At 36.3% G+C, this 27,583-nt stretch overlaps 1 long non-coding RNA gene and 1 other non-coding gene across 3 annotated transcripts in view; one reads left to right on the top strand and one right to left on the bottom strand.

The window, feature by feature from the left end:
* The window catches only part of LOC103160007, a 178,247-nt gene that overhangs the window by 68,529 nt on the left and 82,135 nt on the right, over positions 1-27,583 (bottom strand). For both annotated transcript variants that reach the window (XR_003487061.2, XR_003487062.2), the window contains exon 2: positions 19,089-19,318. This is a non-coding gene — a long non-coding RNA (uncharacterized LOC103160007). The remainder of the gene's footprint in view (positions 1-19,088; positions 19,319-27,583) is intronic.
* Positions 25,940-26,058, top strand: LOC113836661. The gene has a single exon (XR_003487068.1). It is a non-coding gene; the product is annotated as a 5S ribosomal RNA (ribosomal RNA).

Below are 27,583 nucleotides of genomic sequence, written 5' to 3'. Positions count from 1 at the left end.
CATTGGTATAGTGTGGAAGATTGAATCTTAATGACCCAACACAGGAAAGTAGAACAACCACAGACTCAGAACACAAACTCTCTGATGCACCCCACTATAAAGAACATATATAACAGAAAGAAGTGAAGATGCCACCTTCCAGAACTAAGGTCATTAACCTTGTCCTTTTAGGAAAAGACACAATGTTTATCTATTTGTAAATATTGTAGATTGATATACTAGAACCAAAGCCAATACTGTATACCAAATCAGGATCCAAATACACATCCGTAGGCTAAATATACTTGCTATTCAGTCTACAGAGTAGAAAGTATAAAGATAACTGATAGACTCAGATATTTAAATCTCCAAGTAGGAGCACAGGATTATGAAGATGCAAGACAGATGATTTTTATTGAATGACTACAATAACACTTCACCAAGCACCTGAAAAAGAAGCTAATGTTGCCTAAATGCAGAATGAAAATGTCTAAGTAATTATTCATCGACTATCATTGATATTCAGGAAAATATACACAAGCAATTAAACTAAACTAAGAAATAAAGTCATGTTAGAAATAAGAAATTAAGCAACCAGAGGTCTTGAAAAGAATCTAACAGAAATTTTGGAATTAAAGCATTTATTAAATCAAATGAGAAATACTGTTTAGAATATCAGACAAGATCCAGTGTAAAAAGGATATATGTCATAAATAACAGAATCATATCATTTCTTATATATTTATAATAACCTAGAATTCCCCATTGACAAAAACACAAATTGGCAGAATGGACACAGAAACAAAACTTGACAATACTCTGCATGTTCATTCCCCACTTCATCAGTAGAGGTGCACACAGACTGCAAGTGAAATGATAGAAACAGATATTCTATTCAAACAGAAGCCAGAAGTAATAAGAAGTGATTAATATAATGTCATTCAAAATAAAAATTAAAAAAAACATAAAGATACAAACTGTAGGATTTAAAGTCATTGCATATGTTAGGATAAATCTTCCTGCTAAAGCTGCTGAACCCCACCAACATGTGTGCGCTTTACACCAGCTGCCCGCCTGAGTTGGGGCCCCAATTAGTGCACAGAGAGATTTGTATTAGGTACAATGCTGCTTGTGCAATGACTAGGATTCTCATCTGTTAGCTCAGTCCTAATTATCCTAAATCTATATATCTTATAAGAATTATCTTATCGGGTGCCTTACTGGTGTCCCTCCTTGCCAGTGGATCACATTGTGCTGCTGGAGGAAGAGCTGAAAAGTGATACACTTCCTGTTTCCTTTGCTTAAATATGAGTCTCCTTGCTATGTCACTTCCTGCCTGGATCACCACTTTTCTACTTCATTTCCCTGGATCCTCTTTGACTCCTAGTCCTCTCTAACTTGCTGTTTCATTGGCCAAACAGAACTTCATTTAACAATCAATAAGATAAACATACACAGTACATTCCCCATCATACATATTGATCAAAGACTGAGTCACAAATAAGTAACCAGTGAAAATGTTGGTTTACCCAATGCCAGAGCACCAAATTTCTCAAAACAATTAAATTAAAGGGATAAATAAAGCCTGATAGAAAGTAATGGGGGACTTCAATGCCATATTTTAGTCAATTCACAGATAATGAGGATTGAAAGTCAGTAATAAAACAAGAAAGTTACAATATTCTATAAATCAAATGTTATTGGCCATTTCCTCCAAGAGTTATAGTCTGCACATTATCTTCTTCATCATACAGAATATCCCCTAAAGCAGATCCTAATAGAAACAAAAGGAATCTTAAAATTTAAAAAAAAACAGAATTGTATCATGTAAAATCCCTGAACACAGAGCATTAAAATGCAAATTAATAATAAAAATTAACAACTTATGCAAATCCATGGATGCTAAACAAAATTCGACTAACTGGACTATGAACCACTGAGGAAAAGAAAAAGGGAAATTTTAAGACATCTAGAGGAAAGTATAAATGTAATAAAAAAAAGAAACTTGTAGGACATAGCCTAAGTAGGGCTTCGAATGATGTTTACAGCAACAACTGCCTACATCTAAACATAAGAGGATATTTTTAAAGCTGATGATGTGTCTCAAGACCTGAAAAAGCAAAAGGAAATGAACCCCAACATTATTTGAAACTCAAAAGCAATGGAAAAGAAATAGCAAATATCAGGACAGAAATAAACAAAAAGGAGATTAAGATCAATAAAGTAAATCAATGACCCAGACATAATTCTTTAAAAAAGATAAATGAACTCAACAAATATTTGTTCAGATAAAGAAAAAAGTCCCAAATTGATAAAATAGAGGACATTTTAAATGATACCAAAAGGAGTTATATTGCTTTATTTATTTGTTTTTCTTATTTGTAGTATATTGGTTTGAAGTAGCCTCCCACACTGGGCCTCATGATCAGACCAAACCACAGTGGAGTCACTTGTGCTGTGCAAAACATACACAACTGACCTTGGAAATGGATATTTTCCTAACAAACAAAACCTCAACAGATTTCAGCTTCCTTGTTCCAAGTTAGTAACTGTAGAGGACCTTAGATTGAAATGATCATTCTAGTTTTTGTTTTTTATTTTTGTCCTTTTCTAGCTATGTAGATAACACCCTCTGCTAAGCTAATTGGTACATTCATTTTACTTCAAAGAAATAGTTAATAATTTTCTAAAATCAAAAATAAAAGTTAATTGAGTTATTTACAATAACTCTGTTGTGATTTCTGACTTTTGATAACTCTATGATACCCTTGAAACCTCAGCTATAAGGCCTCCTAAATATGAACTAAACAGGGATGACACCAATCATCATTGTAATGAGGAAGAGGAAACACTTGGAAGGCCTCAACTCTAAACAGAGAACTACAGACAGCTATGAATTGCTTTGAACAGGAGAAATAGTCATCCCAGGGATGGGTACAATAGTTGGTTATCTAATAATAAAAAGTCAGCCCTGAATAATATATATAAAAGTGACATACAGATTGAGGTTGTATTTATGTATTTAATACCTATTACATATATAATATTATATATTATATATAACTAAAGAAAAATTCAAGAATTTTAAAAGGGTACATGGGAATTTATATGAAAGTAAGGAAGAATTTATATAATTATAATCTAGATATATTATTAAATTCCTTAAAAAGTGCAACTTGGAAACAAGTTATTAGTTATATCCTTAGAGAATCTCTGAAATGTGTTAAGTATTCAACTTTTAGGTCATTAAAATATAAATCACAATATGCTTGTTTATATTTTCATTATTGTTCATTAAAGTTTTGCTTTTTGTTTGTTATTGTTTTTTGGCCTATCATTATGAATTTGTTATCAAACTAATTTTCTATATACAGTCTTTTTAATTCAATTGACCATATGTTTAGAAAATTAGATTAAGGCAGTGACATTCCAGTGGCCCAGATTAGCCCACTTCCAAGCCAGGAACTTGCATTTGTGTAAGTGGAGCTGTGAATGAAAGCAGTTTCTCCATACACAGGGGAAACTGATAATTAAGAGAGAAACTATTTTTAAAAAGAGCACTTTCTTGGTTACCTGTGGTAAGAAACTATGAGCCTCAACATTCAGTTAGGTTATTCATATAGTTGACTAAAAGTTCTGTTCCCTCCAAGATAATGGAAAAAAAATTTAGCAGTTTTTCTTGGCCATAGCAATAGCTAAGCCATATCAAAAACATGCTTCTTTCTGATGCCTATGTTGCACTGAGAAGTAAAGCTTTTGGGTAAATCCATAGTTTTATTTATTGGCCTATTGCAATGTAAATTATCATCAGTTTGCAGGGATTTTCCTTCACAGTTCAGTAGACAGAATCATTACCCCTGTAGGGCATGCCTAGCTCCAACTTTGAGCACAGGTCTCTAACTTGTGGCCCACCAAGCCTGGCCTCATATGATTTTTCTCTTGGCATGATGATAATCTTGCAAAGAAAAGTAGAGTAGCCCTTAATGCTTAGCTCCTCGGTGTGGTTTAATAAATGTTCACTGGACAATGGTACAAATAAGACAAAGTGGATTGCTAGCAGATTGCACAGGGCTAGTTAAATCTTGCATAGTCTCTTCTTCATGCAATAGAATCTTTTTCATGAGATTTTGACTTTTCCACGGACTAAAAATAATATCCACAAAACCGTCATTATCTTTTAGCTTCAGGCAGTATAGGAAGCATTCCTGTTTTTTATTTCCCTGGGAAGAATATTTCTGTGCTACAGTTTGAAGAGCACACTTATCCCCCCAAAAAAGATTAAGTCTGTCTCAAAGAAACAGTGATTGTAACCTGGACAGGGGTGGGGGTTGGTGAGGGGCACTCAAGCATTGATGGCTTTTTGTGTGACAGCTACACCGGTCATAAGAAGGGGGTGTGGAGAGGTTTGAGTGACTGTGCTTTGTCATCTGAATTGAGGGTCTTAAGCTGATTGTGGATCTTCTGAATGGGAGTAATGATTCTTAAAATTTTTCTTTTTGAGAGTGCCGGACGTTGGTGGCTCATGCCTTTAATCCCAGCAGTCGGGAGGCAGAGGCAGGTGGATCTCTGTGAGTTCGAGACCAGCCTGGTCTACAAGAGCTAGTTCCAGGACAGCCTCCAAAGACACAGAGAAACCCTATTTTGAGAACAGACATCTTTATTCTATTTTCTCAGAGATGAAATGAACATGCCTTACAGTTCCAGGTAAATGCTTAACCAAGTAAGGCAACCTATTGCCAAAAATCAGCACCTCGACGATGTCTTCATGTCTGTGTATTCTTCTGGTAAATAAGTATTCACTGAGTTCCTATTAAATCACAAGAAATATTCATGGCATAAATCAAGATGATAAAGATGGCAAATGAGACTATAAAAGGATAAATGAAAGATAGTATCCCCATAATTACTCAGAAAAATAAGTACTTGTAAATCACCTATCTAAATGACAGGTACTCAACATAGCTATTTCAGAATGCTTGGGCCTGGATAAATAATAAATATTAGACATTACTTCGTACATTTCTGAAGATTTGAAAAATCACATATCAAAGCATCCATGCCTGGAAAAGATAATGTTGCTGATTCTTTCCTTGGCAAAAGGGAGAAAAGCAAGAAGCCCTTAAGCATGTGAAAAACAGGAGGATGGAAAAACCAAACCCATCCATCAGCAAACTATTCCTGTTAAAAGGATGAGTTCATCCTTTTAATGATGTCATTAATCTCTTAAAGAATATAGTCCTCATAAACTAATAACCCCTAAAAAGCCCCACATTTCAACTGTGTTAAATGGGGGATTAAATACTCAACCATAACACATATTGTAGATACTTCATACATGTTTCATTCAGGTGATCAAAAAAGATTGAGTATAGTATGCAACAGCATTACTGTTTGTTTTCTAAGATGGTAAACTTGTGCTATCCTCATTAATAATTTCTAGGCATTTCTTCTAAATAAAAGTTTATCTCTGAGAATAAAATCAAAAATTCCCTAAGAGATACATTGGTGTATTATAAAGTTGTGAAATTTATGTCATGTGGCAAATAGAAAAATAAAAGTTTGTTTACCATCTCATGAAAGGAATTAAGACAAGAATAAGCTTGTCAAAAAATCACTGGTTTTAATAATTTGACACACATAGACTGAGAAAATAGATGTTATCTTAAAAAGAAGCCCTAAAATGACAATTAGTAGCAACTGTACACATTCATTCACCTGATTGTTTTGTAGTAATAACAGCACTATAAAATGTCTGAATAAAGTTTTTATGTTTATTCACATTCCCAACTGCTTCTCCAATGATGCTAAGTAACTTACTATTTTGCATAAATATATTAATAGCTGGGCAACCTGAAATTAAGATTATTTATAGGTATGCAGATGTTAAGAGGTATTAAGAAATTTATCTAGAAAACTGTAGGAATGAAAAATGGAATATTCGTTTTTGTCTTATTAAACCTGAAGAAAAGGTACTTTTCATAAGTTATTCCTGAATAGATTCTAAAACTGTGCAGCTTCTGGTGGGATGGAATGCAGAAAAAAGGAAGGGGGTAAAATTACCATTCTGTATTTAGATGCTTGAAGTTTATTAGGTTATTTGAAACTACTTTTAACAATTAAGGCTTTAGGCATATAAGCACTTACAAATTGCAGATAATTGCAGGTTTGTATTTATTTTAAAAACATGAGTCACATGTGGCTGAAGCAATGGTGAATTGACTTACTCTACCACCTTCAAAGGAAAGCAATTTCAAACAAAAGTAGATGGCTAAACACTGATAAAGGAGGACAAGTCCCCCTACATCACCAAAAAATGAGTAAGTTAAACATTGCTCTGAAATAGTAACCTAAGTTTTGTGTAGCCAACCTACGTGAAATTGCCTGCCTCATCAAAGTTGAGAAATGCTGAAGTAGACAAAGGAAAGAATAAAATGAGGGCTATAAGTAGGTGTGTTCAAAATATAATCATTCTTTAAAATTAATTGTGAAATCCTTAAATATAAGGGAGTCTTGACATCACCCTTCTGTGTTGATTTATATGGTTTTTATGGAGATCCTGTATCTTAATATATTTAAGAGATCTATTATCTTTTGTGAAAGATTAAACTCCGAAGTTAACTACTAATGTTAATTTGGTCCTTTGTGACTACACTGTATCTTTCGTGGACATTTTGCTCCTAAGTCTCCCACTATGGGAATTCCAGTGTACCTGCCCTTGTATGTGACTTAACAATATAGATGATGGCATGAACATTAACAGTCAAAATGTAATGGTTTAAAAGGAGTTGCATAATCTTTGAAATATAGTTTCTCTAGGTATTATAGTTCACCCTGTCTGACTCTATTTTTAACTTGGAGTTTCATTAAACATAGTGTTAAGTACTCATGGTAGTCAATATAGAAGCTGCTAGACACATAGCTATTTAAATTAAAATGAAGCAATATTTAAAATTCAATTCCTTATTGACTCCAAGCTTTAGGAATTCTAGGCAAGTGATCAACCCTTAAGCTATATAACACCTGCTCTCCCAGCCACCTTTGAAGTGTTCAGTAGCCATAAAGCCTATTGTGATCATTTAGTATACAATAGCTATAGAATATGATTATCATCACAGAAACTTGTGCTTTTGCACCCCTGGTGCCCATGAATCTAATTATGTTGTTTTATTATAGAAAACTCCACAAGTGGATGCAATACATCTTGGATAACGAGTAAATTATTCATTTGAAATCTGTATACCATTTAGTTTAAATCATGTTTCTCTGGTTTTAACTATCTACAATTAATACTCTCATTTTATTTAATAATTAATCACCTGTACTCTAAATCAGAAGAAATGCTGTGTTGGAACATTGTAGAAATTGAAACATACAATCCAGCTTATAGATGTTATAAAATATTTTTCTCTATCCTATATTTACTATTTTCTGAGCAACATACATTTTCTGTTTAATACTTCTGTTATTAAATGGATCAGCACTTTCACTGAAGAAGAAAACTAAATATTGATGGGAACAGCATGACCCTCTGTCCTTTGTCCCTACTCATTCATTTCTGAGAAATTTACTTGAGGACAAGTGGAAATAGCATGCTGATATCCACATGGGAGTTTAATTTTTTTAAAAATAAAACCCCATTTGGTTTTCAAATCACATGTTTTGGTTAAAAGAGGCAGGGTGATTCTGACATAGTCTCCCTGCCATTTTCCTCATCTGTTACATTCCCAGGAAGGTTTATGGCTCCTCTGTCGGCTGTTATCTCACTTGTATCCAAAGCAGAACAAACACATAAACACATAAAAGGACTCAAAGGAATACTGAAAAATGGATTTAAGTGGATTTTCATGCTGATTCTTATTGATTTTCATTGCAATCCATGTTCCTTCATTCAGCAATGATTACTAAATGCATATTGCATGCCAGATGCTGTTTAACATGCAAGGCAGTGGCTTCTGACCCCTGAGACTGAAAGTCTACCTTCAAGGAAGAGCACCGAGATACTTTTAAACAAATACATAGGTAAGATAATGTTAGTTAGAGATGCATTCTATGGGGACAATAAATCAGGTTAATGCAAGGGAAGAAACTAACTCAAGGGTCTGCTTTTGGAAGGGTGTGCAAAAATGTCCACCAGAATGGGTGACAACTGAGGTGACAGCTGAATTACATAAGATGTGCAGGGACATGAGGGCAATGGTATTTCTTTGTTTGTTTGTTTTAGAGAAAGAATGGAAGTGGAAAATCTCTGAAACAAAAACAATGTTGGCCAAGGCTGTTAGGGTATAAAGTGAAGAGAAAAGACAGGGTTGTATTTGTGGGTAGTTATAAGGAAGATTTTGGTATTTGGTAGACCAATAATATATTATAAATTCATTCTAATTAAAGCCATTTGGAATACTTTAGTCTGTGAAACACTTTATTTTGAATTGATTCATTTTATTTCATTTCATCTACTTCAACATAACATTTTTATTGATCCTTTGTGAATTTCACATCAGGCATCCCAATCCCAGTCATTTTCCAGTCCCTCTGTATCTGCCTTTCACCCTGTAGCATCCCTCGCCAACGAAAAGCTTAAAAGAAACAACAAAAATAAGAAATGAAAATATAAATAAGAATATTAATTAAAAACAAACAAAAAACAAAGACAAAGAAAGAAGCAAGGAAACAAAAAAAAGCCCACTTTGTTCCTCTATATTTCTTGCCTCTACATCATAGTGGCATTAGGAGATGCTGTGTATCAAGCAGTATACACTTTTCTCCAAACAGCTTTACTGGAAAATGTTCATTGTCATGTGTTCATGGTCTCTGGCTGTTGATACAAAATCAATACTGCACCCCCACTGAAAATCCTCTCATTATCTTGCTGTTGCCCTAGTCATGGAGATCCTTGAGCTATGGTTCTATATGATCACTCCCTTTACATGCTCCAGCAGGTCATGGATAGGATGTATGTTTGGGATGGAACTCAAAGGTGAGGAGTGAAGCCAGCCTTATTTTATTTAAGAATTTTTTGGTTTATTGAGACTCTGTATTGTCTTTGATGTTGTCCTGGAACTCACTCTGTAGACCAGGCTGACCTCAAACTCACAGAGATCAACTTGCCTCTGCCTCCTGAGTGCTGGGATTAAACGTGGGCGCCACCAACACCTGGCCATTATTTAAGAATTTTTTCATACAATGTATTTTATTTATATATTTTTCTCTCCTCTAACACCTACTAGATCCTCCCTATCTTCATATCCACCCAATGTAATGCTTACTATCTATCTATCTATCTATCTATCTATCTATCTATCTATGTATCTATCTATCTATCTCAAGTCTAGATTCTGTTTTTAAAAGGCACCTTAAGAAACTTGAGAATAGATTATATGTTGCAAAAGAGAAGCAATGAGGTCACCTTGGGGACAAGGCAGGTGATTGCAGTATTTTCACTGGTAATGGTGATTGTTAAGAGTAATAGCAGAGGAGACCAGAAAAGAAGATTTAAATTATGTCTTGTATTTTTTATACACATAACATTTTCTTGCTTTTGAGTAATTAGATAAAAGGTGAAATTAAGTTAAGAGACCTCTGTTTATGCTCCTAGCAAAGTAGACTGATTGCATGAACGTCCCTGAATTCAAACATGGTTGTTACAGACATGCTACTAAAGTATTCTAACAGAGACAATGACAGCTGATGTCTTCTTGTTGTAACCATACAGATATTAAGGCATTAATAGCCCACATATTGGTCAAGGATCCAAATAGTATTGCATCAGAAATAAATGTTGTGTCATAGTTTTGCATTGCTGTAACAAAATATTTGAGATAGAAAACTTAGAGAAATGTTTGGGTTTTTTTGTCCCAAAGTTTTGGAGAATTCAATGTATATTTGACTGTTCTTACTGTTGGTACAGCAGAGTGTACAGTAAAGTTAAACTATTCATCTCAAAGCCAGGAATCACAAAATGCAATTTAGGGGCTGAAAGCACACATACCTTCATGGTCATACCTCCTGTGACCTGACCTCCCATTTGTACCCTTAAGTTTCATGACATCCAAAATGCCACCTTCAGGGCTAAGAGTTTAATATGTACTTTTGTGAAGGATTCTGCATCTTAATCTAGATTAAACTCAGTATCAGGATTATCAAAGAAAATACAATATAACAAAGAAGCATTTCACAATACATTAATTTGCTTTTGTCATAGCATGATAACTTTATCATATGCTCAAATAAAGTAGAATATTAAACTCATAATAGAAAAGTATGCATAATGCCTGTACTTACATAAATCTAAATTCTCCAGCTTTAGGTAAGCTTGGACTAATTTTTTTTTCTCTTGAGTCTCACCTGAACATGGGGGCAGCACTGTTTACAGCATTTCAGAGTGGACTACATGAAGCAGTATGTACGTAGTACTACATTTACTGTGCATGATACAATTGGATTTCAAAATGGGAAGGCAGGGGCTTCTCTCTTCTCCACTACTGGTTTACTTCTAGCATGACTGTATTGTTATTTAGCAACAGCTTAGGACCCTTGACATAAAAGTGATGTCTGTTTACTGGTATCTTCAGCAAAAGTTTTCAATTATTATCAGAGGTTGAGAAGTAGATTGTTTTAATTAGCCAGACTGGCTAACCTGTCAATTCCTGAAACAAAAGATCAGATTTGTAATGGTTAAGTCCTGCCTTACATATAAGGGATGGGATGGATCCATTCACATGGAAAAATAAATGATGCCACTAGTACAGGAAGTGAAGAGTTCTGATCATAAAAAAGTCAACTTCTATCTGTAAGCAGTTTTCATTGGAAATATTTAGGATCCTTATCTCAACAATTTTCTAAATATGTCTGTCTTGCCAGTTTTAATTCAACTACTAAATAAACAGTCAATATCACACAGTAGGGTCAACTTGAGAAAAGCAATTGCTAAGCATATTTCAGGGGGGCATGAAAGTATACAGCATATGGCAATTGATAATTCAGATGTTTAATTGATTATTATTCAATTGATAATCCAGACTCTGATGGAGCTAACCCTGTCCAGTGAGGATTACAGGGCCACTGAGTCTGAAAACTGATTGCCTATATCAATAATTTCTCTCATAGGCCTCTTCATTTCTTTCCCAAGAATAGCTTTAGGTGTTTTCCCACTGCCTGTGTGTTTATCTTGTGAAAATATCCCATCTACTGGGTTCACATATATCTGTGAGTTGTCAGAAGATGATTTATCATCAATTTTATAATTTTGATAAATAGAAAATATGCTAGGTTGAAAACCCTGATATTAACCCACACACCTATGAACATCTGATCTTTGACAAAGAAGCAAAAATTATACAATGGACAAAAAAAGCATCTTCAACAAATGGTGCTGGCAAAACTGGATGCTGTCAAGTAGAAGATTGCAGATAGATCCAAATCTATCACCATGCACAAAACTTAAGTCAAATGGATCAAAGGCCTCAACATAAATCCAGCCACACTGAACTGAATAGAAGAGAAAGTGAGAGGTACCCTTGAATTAATTGGCACAGGAGACAGCTTCCTGAACATAACACCAGTAGCACAGACTCTGAGATCGACAATTAATAAATGGGACCTACTGAAACTGAGAAGCTTCTGTAAGGCTAAAGGCATAGTCAACAAACAAAACGGCAGCCCACAGAATGGGAAAAGATATTCACCAACCCCACATCAGACAGAAGGCTGATCTTCAAAATACACAGAACTTAAGAAGCTAGTCTCCAAAACACAAAATAATCTAATTAACAGTGGTGTACAGAACTAAATAAAGAATTTTCAATAGAGGAATCTAACTGACTGAAAGACACTTAAGAAACTGTTTAACATCCTTAACCACCAGGGAAATGCAAATCAAAACAACTCTGAGATATCAGCTTACACTTGCCAGAATGGCTAAAATAAAAAACACCAATGACAGTTTATGCTAGAGAGGATGTGGAGAAAGGGAAACTCTTCTCCATTGCTGGTAGGAGCACATTCTTGTACAGCCACTTTGGAAAACAATATGGCAGTTTCTCCAGAAAATGGGAACCAGTCTACCTGAGCTGAACTCCTGGAATTCAGTTGTAGAGAGGAAGGAGTGACCAACACAGGGGTCAAGACCATGATGGAAAAACCCACAGAAAAAGCTGACCTGAGCAAGTGGGAACTGGTGGGCTCCAGCCTGACAGCTGGGGAACCAACATAGAACCAAACTAGGCCCCGTGAAGCTAGAAGCACTGGGCAGTCTATGGGGCCTCTGGCAGTGGAACCAGGATGTATCCCTAGTGCAGGAACAGACTTCAGGACCCTATTTCCTATGGAGAGATACTCTCTTAGCCTAGATACACAGGAGAGAGCCTAAGCCCTGCCCCAAATGACTTGACAAATTTTTATGATACCTCATGGAAGGCCCACCCTCCCTGGGGAGTGGATGCAGGATGGGATGGGTGAATCTGTGTAGGGCATGGGAGGATGGAAGGGAGAGTGAACTTGGATTGATATGCAAAATAAGATTGTTTCTATTTTAAATAATATTTACATAAAAAGAAAATATACTAGGACATGCTTCATAACTAGATTTACTGTTCAATGAGGCTGTGAGACTCTTAAAGCCTGCTTTGTTCCTTTTACTCAGAATAACACAAGAAAATAACAATTTCTCCTCAGTCTAACACAAACTGCACACAATTAACTCATTCTTACCTCAGACAAGGTCAAATTAGACTAAAGTTTTTTGTTTTTTTTTTTTTTTTGTAAATGGATCTTGTTACTACTTTTACATTTATGCACAAGTTCAGAGTCACATGTGTCTAAGCAAGGTTATTTATGCAAAGCAGCCTAAAAAATCATACCTATTCTTCTCCTGCCAAGTTTAGTTAATAAAAGACATATGTCTCTAGGTTGCCAGAGTATCCCTCCATGGGGAATTGTCTCCCAAGATCCCCTATGGAAGGTTTCATCCTCCTTGGGGAGTGGATGGGAGATGGGATGGGGAGATTGGTGGGGGGCATGGGAGGATGGGAGGACGAGGGAACTGGGATTGATATGTAAAATAAGATCATTTCTATATTGAATAAAATATAAAAACAGACATATGTTTCAAAACTTGCCTCACTGGGCACTGTACCTCTGCCCTCTGGTCACAATCTTCCTCCAGAAACCTTCAAATTTTGCACTGCCATAGTAAAAGGCTCTGCCCTTATCACTCACCTAATTGCATTTCCCCAATGAGATGTAATTCTTGTAATTTTTTATTATTTGCTTCAAGCCTCTTGTAAAAAAATGTATTTAAGCTAGGTGAACAGAGAAGCAGGTGGAATAGGAAAAGAGGATTGAAATAGAATAAAAAAATATTTAGAACTATAGAATTGAAACTAAAGCATTAGAGCTAAGAAATTATAGACAATTAGGACAAGACAATTAAAGAGGCAAAAGAATAAAGAGTATGACTCAAACAGCATGTGTGGGTGTTCATTCGGTAACCCCTCAGATAAGAAATTTTGTAAGTTCTCTTCACTACGTTGTAGCATCTGACATGAACCCTGGGAGAACTGGACTCTATTGGTTCCTGAAAGCACATTTGTACATTTTTATCTTTATTGTTATCAGCTCTCAAAGTGAGGGCAATCTATGGCCTAACTTGCTGCACTGCTGGGATGAAAGTACTGAAAAATAATTTATATTTTTATAAGAAATATAAATTTTGCCTGGCATTTGTGGCACCCACTTTTAATCCCAGCACTCAGGAGGCAGAGACAGGCAGATCTCTGTGAGATTGAGGCCAGCCTGCTCTACAGAGCAAGTTCCAAGACAGGCTCCAAAGCTACACAGAGAAACCCTGTCTTGAAAAAAGAAAAAAGAAAAACAAAACAAAACCCCCACATTTTATGTTTTAGATATAATTATAGATATAATCAGCTCATGGATACAAAATAAATTTCCCAGCATTACTTGCACCAAGAAGTTCTCATGTCTCTATATTCTGGCTAATCATACAAACAGTAATTCTATCATTGAGAAAGAATTTTGTTCCCCTAGTAGGAAATAATAGAAAGTAAGGTTCACATTTTCACTCAGCTACTGTTTCTCCTCTTTGAATGAAATTATGTTGCTACTCAACACTATGACCAATAAAGGACAGTAGGTTTCTAAAATAGCTGGGATTAGGATAAAGTCTATAATAATTAGGATAAACGATTTTTGTTTTTGTTTTTGTTTTTTTCTGAGACAGGGTTTCTCAGTGTAGCTTTGGAGCCTATCCTGGCACTCGCTCTGGAGGCCAGGCTGGTCTCGAACTCACAGAGATCCTCCTGCCTCTGCCTCCTGAGTGCTGGGATTAAAGGCATGCACCACTGGCTAGGATAAATGTTATAATTTTCCATGAACTGCTAACATCTAAAATGAGGGTTAAATGTGAAGTGTAAGACAAATGAAATTAGACTGACAAGGTATTAGTTGAGATTTTTAGTATCTCTTGGTGAATGAGATACAAACCTGCTTTACTGTTATGAGTGGCTTTGTATTTCTTCTGGAAATGAGAAGATGAAGCTAAGAGAAGGAATGTCTATGGAACAAATGCCAGAGTTTGTGCCAAAAATTCATAGATCATTTAGCTATATGAACACTGTTAAAGTGTGTGCATAATCATATATTCTTGGAAATCAAAGACTCAACATTAAATAAATGTAGATTAATTTCTACAAACAGATTTGTATTTCCCCCATCTGCTCTCTTAGTGCACTTGGCACACCAAAGGCTTTCAGCAAATAGCTACTGAGTAAATAATTAAGGTATGAACTCTGTCATCATTTATCCTTCTAACTGTTGTATCATTGCTACAATCTGAGATTTCACCAGTGTCACAAATTGCCTCACTTTTTCAAGTTCTCATTCATGAGAAAGAGGGTGTGACTATCTATCTTAGTGCAACTGCTATAACATATTCATATACAAATGCTAATGAAGTGCAGAGGCAGCATCCTGCCCCATCAGAAAGGTACAGACTGTCCCCAAGGTCATGAGAATCCCACTGCAGAGAAATGACAAAGTCTATATTCTGTCAATTCTGAAGGAGACTCTACTACAAAGTGTAAAGTTTGGAGGAGTCCCTCAAAGTCCATGTGCACTTAGAAGCTAGAATTTGGTATTCTTTTTAAAGAAATTATTTCTTTTAATTTAAAATTTGAATGTATATGGTTATAATCAGCTAAACTAGGTAAGGCTAGATTAGAGAAAACCCCAGTTTTAGCCTCTGGTTTCCTTGTAAAATTAAGAATGAATGTAGAGGCACACTCAGTAAGTGAAGCATTTAGAATGTGAAAGGAATAGAACCAGGCTCAGTGCAGCAATGGCAAATATTGCTAGCTATAGCCAGATGCTGGGAAAAAGAGAGCCAACAAGTTGGTGGCAATGTGTTACGGAAGTTTGAGGAAATCAAAACAGATTTACAGATCTGAACAAAAGGAAGTGAAGGGGCAGGAATTCCTGAGCTAATTGGGAGCATGAAGGGTAGGGGAGAGGGAGCTGCCAGAATGAGAGGAGGAGAGAAGGAGAGGAGAGGAGGATATGGAGGAGCAGAAATATTGAGTTGAGAGAACAATAGAGGAGAGAAGGATGAGAGATACCATACTAGAGGGAGCCATTATAGGTCCAAGGAAAGATCTGGCACTAGGGAGATTTCCAGAGAACTACAAGGATGACACGAACTAACAATCTAGGCAATGATGGAGAGGATAAGCTAAATGCCCTTCTCCTATAATGAGACTGATGACTACTTTTTATGTTATCCTAGAGCCCTTATCCAGTGGCTGATGGTAGCAGAGGCAGATGCCCACAGATATACACTGAACTGAACTCTGGAACTTAGTTGCAGAGAGGGAGGAATGAAGATCAAAGGGATCTGTACCAGGCTGGTAAAACCCACAGAAACAGCTGGCGTGAACAAGGGGGAGCACATCGAACCCAGACTGCTGTCTGGGAGGCCAGTATGGAACTGATCCAGACCCTTGAACATGAATGTCAATTAGGAGGCCTCTGCACTCTAGGGGGGCCTTGGTAGTGGATTAGTATTTTTCCCTGCTATAGGAAGGGACTTTGAGAGCCCATCCCATGTGAAGGGATGCACTCTTGGCCTGGACACATGTGGGAGGGCTAGGCCCGGCCCAGGATGATATGGTGGACTTTGGGGAGCCCCGGTCGAGGGCCCTACCCTACCTGGGAAGTGGAGGGTGGATGGGGTGGGGGGTAGGTCGGGGGTTGGGGGGAGCAGTGGGGAGGAAGAGAAAGGAGAGGGAGAAGGGATTGACATGTGAAACAAGCTTGTTCCTAATTTGAACTAAAAAGAAAAAAAGAAAAAAAAAGGCCTTATGAAGAAAAGTAAAACAATGAAGCTTGATTAGCAAGGTAACTTACTGTCATTGGCTTAGCTATTCAGGTTTCAAACAAGGAAGCAGCTCACAATAAGGTGTCTCAAGAAATCTTCATATTCTTAAGATACTTCTGAAGCCATTAGATATCTATGCCAAGGAAGGCCTTACCCCCTATGAGGAGTGGATGGGGATTGGTAAGAGGGGAAGGTGGGGCGTGGCAGGAGAAGGGAAGGGAGGAGGAACTAGAGTTGATATATAAAATTAAAAGTAATTTTCTAAATAAAAAACAAATAAACACCTACATACAAAAAATAAATCTATGCCAGCATGATGAATGGAATCATATGTCATAGCCTAAACCCTGTTTCATTGTGAGAGGCACCAAATGTCAAATGCGAAATGCCTCCATTCTAATTGTAGGAGTCCAGATTCAATTATCAAATTAACAAAACTATTGTGGTCACATTAAAAATAAAAAACACCAGGATATAAAGAAAGCCATAGTGATACACCAAGTTATTAACAATAGCCATCTTCCTCAAGGACTCTGCCCATATAAACGAATTATACTGGTAACATAGTGCCTGCTGAATAGTACAAACATTTCAAAAATGTTTACCAGAGCATGAAATAGTTCAGCTGGAAGGGTCACTTTCTGACAAGCTTGACAACCTTGGGTTGATCCCTAAATCCCACATGGCAGAAGGAAAGAACTTTACTCCAAGAAGCTGTTGCCTGACTGAGCATGCTAGTTGAGGTATGTGCATGTCTCTGTGTGTATTCATACTAAATGACTAAAATGCAGTATAAAAGTTTGCTTACACTGAATTGCCCTGATGATCTAGTACATGTATTTTGTACATTTATATCCTGGTGTTTTTATTTTCTATCTACTTCTTAGCATCTTAAAGCCTTTAGTTGTAGGAGTTTATAGAAATATTACTAACATAACTAATTTTTAATCTATATTGAAGAATTTTTATATACTCTGCAAGTCTATTTATGGCTTCATTGCCCATGGTTTCAGATATCTAAAACTATTAAGTAGAAAATTACAGAAACAATGCATGTTTTCAATTATATGACTTTCTGATTAGTAGGAAGAAATTCTAGCTGTTCTGCTCCATCCTAGATAGGATATGACATTCCTTCATCTATGGTATCCACATTATATGTACGAAGTCATACTCACTTAGCAGTTAATGAAATTATTACTGTCATGGTATTGTAGTGTGGTGAGGTAAGCCCAACATAGACTACTACATACACTCTTAAAACCAAAATGCAAGACTTTTCTGATGGAGGCAGCTGCACGAGGAACTTACCCAAATCATGTAACCCAAAGTCTTATTTCTTCATTATTCATATAAAAGACCACATCCTAATTGACACACTTCAGCTAGAAGCAGAACCACAGAAACTAAAAAGCAAGGTTTGTACATTTAGGGACTTTTTACTGGGGACTTTCTTAGAGCAATGTAAGGGTCTGAGAAATGCAAAAGATCCCAAACTCAAGTATTATGAACAAAGAAAGAGCATTTATTCTGAAGAAACAGCCAGCCATAAGGATCTACCACTTGTACAAAACAGACAGAGAGAGGAGTGTTCAGGCTCCTTTTTAAGCACAGCTAGGGGAATTCCAGGAACACTTAGCTCATTTCAAGTGTGATTAGCTAAGCATGTAGCAGTGACTACTACAAATGTGATTGGTTGAGGTTTTAGTTTTTCCATCTTTGGTCATGCTAGGTCAGGTCTGGGCATGTTTCAGGAGGATTAAAGGAACTAGCACTTTTTGGTCATTGCCTAGAGTTACAGTGGTGGCTGGCTCATATCTTGTACTTGCTCTTTCCCTCCACCCTGATGTCAGGGGTGTTGTTGATTAATAGCCCTTTGTTTTTGACAAACCTCATTTGCTTTTAAGAAACTGAAACTTAGGTCCAGGGAGGAAGTTTAGACCTCTTACTATGGACTGGGTCTTTGTTCCTATTTCAGCAAGTGTTGCAGCCTAATTGCTAGGTGTTAGGGTTAGGATGGTTCCTCAAACATGGCATCAGTCATGGTAAGGTCTGGGGCCTATTACAGTACTGCATTTGTTCAAGTAATTCTTGTTTTACTTAATAGCAACCATGATGTGAAACCATACTTCTACAGGCTATTAACATACACCAAAGAAATGCCATAAGGTACTTCCTTTAAGTCAAAAAGTAAAAGTTATCAATTAACAAAAGAGAAAAAAAATAAGCTAAGGTTTTCAATATCTATGGGGTCCCTATCTCTTACTTTAAGAGAACAATTGAGACCATGATTTAGAAAGAAAATTTAATTTTTATAGTTCAGGAAACTCAAAAGTTCAAAGTCAAGGGAATACAACTACTGAGTGTTCTTGCTAATAAGGACTCTGTTAAGGCCTAAGGCAGCATGGAATGACATGGAAAGGAAGGAGGTAGCCAAGAAAATATACTTTTGTAACCAGGCCGCTGAAAGACCCATTCATCCATGTACATATTAATATATCATGAGGGAGTCCTCATGATCAAATTGTCTCTCACATCTCAACCTTCAATACTACTACTAATGTATTAATATGAAAATTAATTTTCCAGCAAGTGAGTTTTAGGAGACATATTAAAACTTGAATCTTACTTCTCTGAAACTGTGAAGAGATACAAAGTACTTTAAGCACCTATTGCTGTGTGCTTCAAAGTGCAAAAGTAACACAATACTATTTTAAGGACTTACTTGAGACAAAAATTGTGCAATTACTGAATTCAATATGACCTGTGGTTTCAGGAATACTCTGTTGGTCTTGGACAGTCCTCTCCAATCATCAACCCTATTTGAGAGGGAACCATTGTACCACTGAGATGCTTTCCATGGGGAGTAGAAGTGTAAGTAATCCCCAATTATCCAAGTATCTCATAATCCCAGGAGCTCTTGATTTTTCTTCGTCTTACTGTTTATAGTTGTTCCTATAGAATAGTAAAAGAATGATTTTAAGACACTTAAAGACCACAATTTTCATGTAGGGGTTCTGCCTACTAATATCTTACCTTTCTGCATTATCTTACAAACAAATAAAAAAGGGACTGTGGTATAGAAATAGTCCCAGCCTTCTACATGGTACCTTGAAGACAAAACACCTTCACCTTAACATAGAATGCTTTTACTACTCTTTTTGTGAAACATTCTGAATCTATTCACTTGCTGCTTCAGCAGTGAAGCCATGCAAATGTACTCCACTGCCACCTTCAAGGAACAGGGAAGAGCTCAGAAACTAAACATTTTTATTTTATACCCAACAGGTATAACCACCTTTGCTCTATTATTGGACTAAGTTAATTTGTGTAATGTTAAGGCTTTAAATTTTATCCTTGCAAGTGACTCATTTAATGTTAGGAAGATTAAATCATTATCTTTCTTATAAATAATGCTTAAAATATAGCAAAATTTATAAGGTAATATTAAATGTTCATGTGAAAGTATTTTTAACTTGATTTTACTAGGCACTTATATTCTAAAATGTACTGAATAGCTTCCAGTGATGGGACACTAAGTAATGGGTAATTTTATTTATTATAATCATTTGCTTTAGATAGTCTTTGAAGTAAATTTTGTTATGTTCAATGCTATTTTAATTAAATGTTCACTGTAAGTCAATGTTGTTAGATGTTGGGTCAATATAGTTATTAGTCTGTTTATATTTATAATGGTTCGCTTGCTCCTTTGTAGCAAAATTTAATGGCCTACAAATTAAAACACAATTGGGTTGTCTTGTAAAATAGTTCTAAGAATTATTTTCAAGATACAAACAATGAAATCAGTGTAGCATCCAAAATACCAGGCACAGTAACTCAGACATATAGCCCCAGAATTCAGACAGTGATACAGGAACATCACTGCAAATTCAAGTCCAACACAGCTACATGGGCATTTCAAGGAAAGTCTTGCTGTAATGAGACACTGTTGCCAAACAAACAAGCAAATAGAAAAAATCTAGTTAAGTTGAATTGTGAACTGGTTTATACACAAACTGTGTGTGTGTTTGTATTTGTGTGTGAATATGTATTATACATATTAAATATATATGTGTGTACATGTACACATATATATTCCTTTTTAAAACAAGAAACAATCTTATTTTACATATCAATTACAGTTTCCTGTCCCTCTGATTCTCCCATGCCTCCCACAGACCACCCATGCCATCCTCCTTCTGCTCCCCAGGGAAGGTGAGGCCTTCCATGGGGATCATCAAACTCTGTCATATTATTTGGAGCAGGGCTTATGCCTTCCCCTGTTGTGTCTAGGCTGAGAGAGTATTCCTCTATGGAAAATGGGCTCCAAAAGTCCATTCGTACACTAGGAATGAATACTGTTCCAGTACCAGAGGCCCCATAGACTGCCCAGGTCTTCTAACTGATACCCACATTCAGGAAGCCTGGTTTGGTACTATGCTGGTTTCCCAGCTGTCAGTCTGGTGTCCATGATCTCCTTCTTGTTCAGATCAGCTGTTTCTATGGGTTTGCTCAGCCTAGTCTTTACCACTTTGCTCATCACTCCTCCCTCTCTATGACTTGTTTCCAGGAATTCAGCTCAGTGTTTAGCTGTGGTTATCTGCTTTTGCTTCCATCGGCTACTGGATGAAGGCTCTAGGATGGCATGTAAAGTAGTCTTCAATCTCATTATAGGGGAAGGACATTTAAGGTAGCCTGTCCACCATTGCTTAGATTCTTAACTTGGGGTCACCCTTTGGATCTCTGGACATTTCCCTAGTGCCACATTTCTCTTTAAACCTATAATGTCTCCCTCTATAAAGGTATCTCTTTTCTTGCTCTCCTCTATTCTCTCTCTCTCTCTCTCTCTCTCTCTCTCTCTCTCTCTCTCTCTCTCTCTCTCTCTCTCTCTCTGTCTGTCTGTCTGTCTCTCCATATATACACTCTTAATAGCCATAATAACTTCATGTACTATTAAACCATTTTCATAAAAATATCATTTGACATCTCTCATTATTATTTCATGTAAAATAAGGAGAAAATGATCTTAGCTGATAGCCTCCTTTAGATGACAATGAGTTGAAAAAGGAAGACCTCGATGGTTACCAAAGTTGTATATGAAGAAACTTTCAAAATTGGATTGCCAATGCATAAGCAGAGAGCTTTGTAAGTAACCAGGCTTACAGGCCCAAAGATAATGTCTACACATGATTATGCAGAAGTGTCCCACAGCTACAAGTCTCTATTACTTCTGTCCTCATGTTGCAGCCATGTACTGAATTGTGGATGAGGGACAGGAAAACAAACCTTGTATTCCCCTAGCTGAGTAAAAGGATATTCCTGGGGCACAAGAAGTACTTAAGCCTGTGATCTGGAGCTTCTGTGTCATCCTCGTTGTTAGCTTGGTGGTGTGCTATAGCACCCTGAATATTTCTCTGTATCTATTTATCTGTCTGTCCTTCTTTGTAGCTTCCTATCTATCATCTATCTACCTACCTGTCTTTAAGTCTTTGTACCTGTCTTTCTATTTGTGTCTCCTCAACTTGCCATCCATCTCTCTATCACCTATCTGCATAACATCTATCATCTATATACCATTAATCTGCCAATAATGTATGCCATACATATAAATGCATATAATTACAATTAATGAAAAATGAGTTCATGAAGTTGAAAGAAAGCAAGCAGGGGTATATGGCAGGATTTAAGGAAGGAAAGAGACTTGGAAATGTAAGTTACCAGTCTCAAATATGACTAAAAATATGCAATTAAGCTAAGCCAATGTATAACATAGATAAATATATAATAAAATTCACACTTTTCTTTAAGGAGAGGGAGGTTATTTCAAATTTGCTGGAAGTGAAATATCTTTCATTGTGTATCTCAGTAGCAATTCTGCCGGAGGCCATTTTACTAAGAACACACTAAGTGATGAACAATTTTTGGTCCCATTTCTATCACTTTAGGTAATGCAAGCTTTTTATGTTTTATTGTTTGTTTGTTTTTATGTTGATCAAACTAAATAGTATATTGGGTTGAATAGCCAATAAAAGTATCTAACTTTGAAGTAAGGGGTAGAAAGTTTCTATTCCCCAAGGGAAAACAAACCTAAAGTATTTTAAAAATGTCGTTACCAACAGAAATAATATAATGAAATATTTAATGTCAAAATTGGAGTAAACAATCCAAGGTGAACAAAACATTACTTTGACTAAAGAAGGGATCATGATACTGATTCTTCTTTCTCCACAGGCTCCTGCAAGCCTCAGCATGGTTTTTCTAGAAGCTTCTTTAATGAGAATTTCCCTGGATTACACTCTTGTCAGTCATAGAGTTTGCAATAAGTCAATTTTAAGTAAGTAACATAAACAGGCATACTGAAACACAGTTTGAGTCACTTAAGGTGCTATTTTATCAGCAACTATTGAATACTTTAACCAGATTGAATTGTTATGTTTTTCTTCTTCTCTGAACTACTTATGAAGACATTGCTTTGTTTTAGAGATCAATGGAAACCATAAAAGCCATGCACTGGGGTGTTGAGACCAAAGCCTCAAAACCCAAAGCCAACACAAGGATGAAAAGATTATGAAGGCCACATGGCTTCAAGTTGTACTTGCCTCTCTTAGAGTAAACATTAGTTTCTTCAAGTAAAACAAAAGTGATGATGTTAGCTTTCTTCTTTTATCAACATATCAGATTTACTGTGAACATGTTTTCTAGGGTTTAGAATGCAGTATTTGTTAAGTTTTGTCGAAAGTAAATTCTATCAGCCATTATTCTACTGCCCTCTATTGTCTAATAGTGAATAATAATGTCCTTGAGCAGGATACCACATAGAACATCTTTTTAAAAGCAGTCATGTATATCTGTCTTCTTTGTGCTTATTAATAACTTAAAATATCCCCAGAAGTCATATGTGACTTTGGAGTTCAAATTCCACTTGGATTTCTATTTTAATTTTCTGATACTGATAACACAGTACACATAAAGGTGGATATGTGTTAAATTTAAATTACTTGTGTTAACTGAAATAGTACATTTATAGATATTTATTTGAATATATAAATAGTATTAAAATTAATAAAAACAGTGCCTCCTATATACTGGCCTAGGCTTGCAGAGTTTGCTGTACACAATTTTGCTAAAGCATCTACTGACAAATTTTCAGGCAAGCCTTTTTTAGCTCAAAAAAAATTAAAATTACGATCCTTCTTTCTTTCTTTGCTTGCTTCCTTCAGTCTTTTCTTCCTCCAACCACCAGCTGACTCTCCCCTATTAACTCCCTCTCCTGCCACTGGGAGATGAATATCTGCAATATTCAAATTTTACCCGTGTGTTCCATGATTACACTTGCTAAGAGTAGTAAGAACTAATGGAAAACTTGCCTGAAAAGCTTGAAGATCATGTCACAAGTACGCATGAAACAACCAATAAAAGAATGTAAAAGGCAGAATGGATTCACCATACAGAAGAAAGTTTCAGTGGGAGATTTTGGATCCAGTACAGCTGCTTATAAATGGTTCTCCATTTTGGAAGTAACACAGACAAAAGGAAGACAAAGGACTTGATTGCAGGTGCTACCTAAAGCCTGAGTAATTTATCCACCAAGAAAAAAAGTAAGATTAGGCAAGAGGGAAACTTATTTGGGTTGCTGTAGACACTCTGCTTCCTTCCACAGGGCAATAGGTATGTCATTGAGTTTGTAGGATACTGATATCATTATGAAGTATATGTTTAGCTAAAAACTCCTAAAGAGAGTGAGAAAAAAGAAAGAGAAAGGGAAGAAACAAAGGATGGACAAATAGTGAGAGTGAGATGGAAACAGAAAAGAATGAGGGAGGAAAGAGAGACTAGATTGAAGAGATGGGAAATAAGAAAGGATGGGAAGAGAGAGAAAAGAAGGAAGGAAGACAGGAAGAGAATTTGGAAGGAATACTGTGAAACAGAATTTGCATGAATTTGAATACATGATGGCACATTGGGTGAAGAGTAAAGATAATAAAATGTCCCAATACTGAAGAAGGAAAAAAGAGAAGAAGCTCTAAATTCATTTTGAAACACACCCAAGTAGGTGCTGAATTTCTAAGTAAGTGAATGATAGGATGAAAATGTAATTCAGTCTTCAATGGCATGTGCAGGTGCACAATAAACAAATGTTGACATTATCCGATCAGGCAGAATGATATTTGCAATAACACATTATTGCTAATGATAATCTTCCTGTAATTGCAATGTACAAGGTAGCATTTCCAGCACTCCCTATCCTGTTAATCTGCCTGCTACTCATTCATCTATTTATTCAGGGAGCAAATATTCATTGCATAACTTATATGTGAGATGCATTAAACCAAATCTAACAAGGAAATGAGGGTGGTTTACTTATTTATATATAGTGGCTGAACCTTATTCCAAAAGTGTATTTAAGGCAGGGAAGAGTGATTAATATATAATTGCTTATCTTAAGCATGTTATAACCCTAGTGTGGTAAGATATTCATGCATAATAAAACAAAGAAAAACTAAAAATATTAATGCTCTATGTGGGAGGCATAAAATCATTCTTTGTAAGCTCAGAAGAAAGTGATGAATTCAAAACTACAGAACTGAGAATGTCTTCCCAAGAAGCATTAGGAGCAAACACATAAAGATACATAAATTCTAATGTACAAAGGGAGAAATTAAACACGTAGCTTCATATCTGCAAGGCATCAACTATTTGATGTGCTAGCACCAACCAGAAACATCATGATTACTGGGCCAGGAAATCATACGAAGATACAACTATTTACATTCCTTTTACCCAGGAAGTGAGAGGGGGTTTTTGCAAAGTTACATGATGTTACAAATACTACAAACTTCCAAGTTACTGTAGGTTTAGAAAACCACATAAAGCTGGGCATAATAATTTCCCCTTGAATCCCACACTCAGGAGGCAGATGCACACTGATCTCTGTGAGTTCAAGGCCAGCCTGAACTACACATTGAGACCTTAAAACACATAAAATAAACAAATAAAGAAAACGCACAAAGTATTAGTTTTCTTTCCGGTAAAAATAACAGATATGTGGGTTGGGAGGGGAGATAATGCAGTTTCCTAAGGCAAGGCTAACAAGAGTACAAACCTGAAGACTGTTTAACATACTGAAGCCAGAGGTATTCCCAAGAAGGCTGCTCCAATTCTGTGAAGTACTTATGCTTGAGGCTTTCATTTATGTTCTTATGATGGAAAAATGCAAGGCATCCATTATATTTAGTAACTGGTTTTAACAGAAAAGGGAGTAAAAAAGTGTTGATATAGAGTCAGCTTCAGCTTTGGTTTAAGAACTATTAATTAAATGGTTTGGTGTTGATGAAATCTTTGGAGTAGGGATAATAACAAGAGGTTACATTACATGGATATTTGCAAATCAAGCTCAAAATACTAAAGCTATAGGTACAAATCTGGAAGCTGCCTTCAACAAGGAAGGAACATGAATCGCTTGTCTTCTTTCCTTCTACTTTATGATAATTTTGAACATCTTTGCATCCCTGTTCTTATAATATATATTTTATTTCTCCAAGTGAGAAATTTTTGAGCTAAAAGAAATTAGGATGAGTCTACGGCCATGCCACCCTGAAAGCGCCCGATCTAGTCTGATCTTGGAAGCTAAGCAGGGTCGGGCCTGGTTAGTACTTGGATGGGAGACTGCCTGGGAATACCGGGGGCTGTAGGCTTTGGACACATGGGGAAGGGCCTAGGCCTGACCCAGGATGATGTGGTAGACTTTAGGGAGCCCCTTTTGAGGGCCTTACCCCGCCTGGGGAATGGAGGGGTGATGGCTAGGGTCAGGTGGGATGTTGGGGGGAGGCAAGGGAGAAGGAGAAGCAATTGACATCTGAAGCAAGCTTGTTTCTAATTTGAACTAATAAAATAAAATAAAAAGAAAAAAGAAAAAAGAAATCAGGATGAATGACATACATTGTATAACCCATGTACTTTAAAGGTATAAGAAGCAGAAAAAAAAAAATCAGATATAAAACACACAATTTCAATGTATTGTTGATACATACTTTGGGTTTACTTTAAAGGCATTTTGTTATATTATGTCAGAGGCCATGGGAGTTGAATCAGGTGACAACTAATGTCAACCCACTAGAGGAATGATTCTGTGATGGAGGAGAATTCCATCCAGGCATAGCCTGTGGGACCAACGACTCTGGAAACTGTTGCTACTCTCTGTAATCTCAAATGTGCAAAAGCCATTATGGTATCTCCCCAATACCAGCAAGGCAGTGTTTAATTTTATAAAATATGTATGTGTAATCTCATGATTGCATATCAGTCTTATGGGCACATATATCCATGGATAGTCAGTAAGATGACTTCTCATTAAACTTTATAATTCTGGTATATAGAAAAATACTAGGATATGCTAGATCTATCTATGAGGACTATAAGACACTTAAAAGCCTGCTTTGTTCCTTTTACTCAAACTATACAAAATTAGCTCTTTTTTTTTTAACCTCAGAGCAAGTTCAAACCAGACTAAATATTTCCATATATGGAGCATAAGTTTAAAACTTTACAGATAACCACAAGGTCAGAGTTGCCGAAATCTAAGCAAGGTTATTAACACAAAGCAACCTAAAAAACCATGTCAACTCTTTGCTTGCCAAGTCTGGCTGAAAAAGACCTGTGTCTTGCAGCTTCTTTCACCAGGCACTCCATCTCCTCACCTCCACCCCCATCTCACTCTGCCTCTGATCACAGTCTTACACCAGAAACCTTGAAACTTTTTGTAACCATGGTAAATGGCTCAGCTCCTTATCATTTACTGAAGGAATGTGCCATGATCATTGAGATGTAACTCTTGTAAATATTTTTTTCCTTAAGCCTCCTGTTTAAAAAAAAAAAAAAAAAAAAAAAAAAACTTATTTAAGCTGGGTGATCAGAAAAGCAAGGGATAATTGGAACAGAGAATTGAAACAAAGGAGAACTGGAAAGAATTAGAAGTTGGAAAAAATAGAGGACAGTAAAATAGACAGAAGAATATAGACCATGACTCAAACAGTATGTGTTTATTGTGTATTACAGCAAATTTGTTCTGTAACCCCTCAGATTGGAAAATCCTTAAGTCCATTTTGCTTCACTGTGGACTTCTTCCTGGAACATTGGAGGTGGCCTTGAAGACCTGGACTCCCAAGCTATTGATAATATTATACATGTATGGTATATTATTCTCCTGGGACTAAGTGTGGC

Source organism: Cricetulus griseus, chromosome 7 (assembly GCF_003668045.3).
Source record: "Cricetulus griseus strain 17A/GY chromosome 7, alternate assembly CriGri-PICRH-1.0, whole genome shotgun sequence".
NCBI lineage: Eukaryota > Metazoa > Chordata > Mammalia > Rodentia > Cricetidae > Cricetulus > Cricetulus griseus.
Note: the sequence above shows the minus strand (reverse complement) of the source record. Positions and strands in the feature narration are given on the sequence as shown.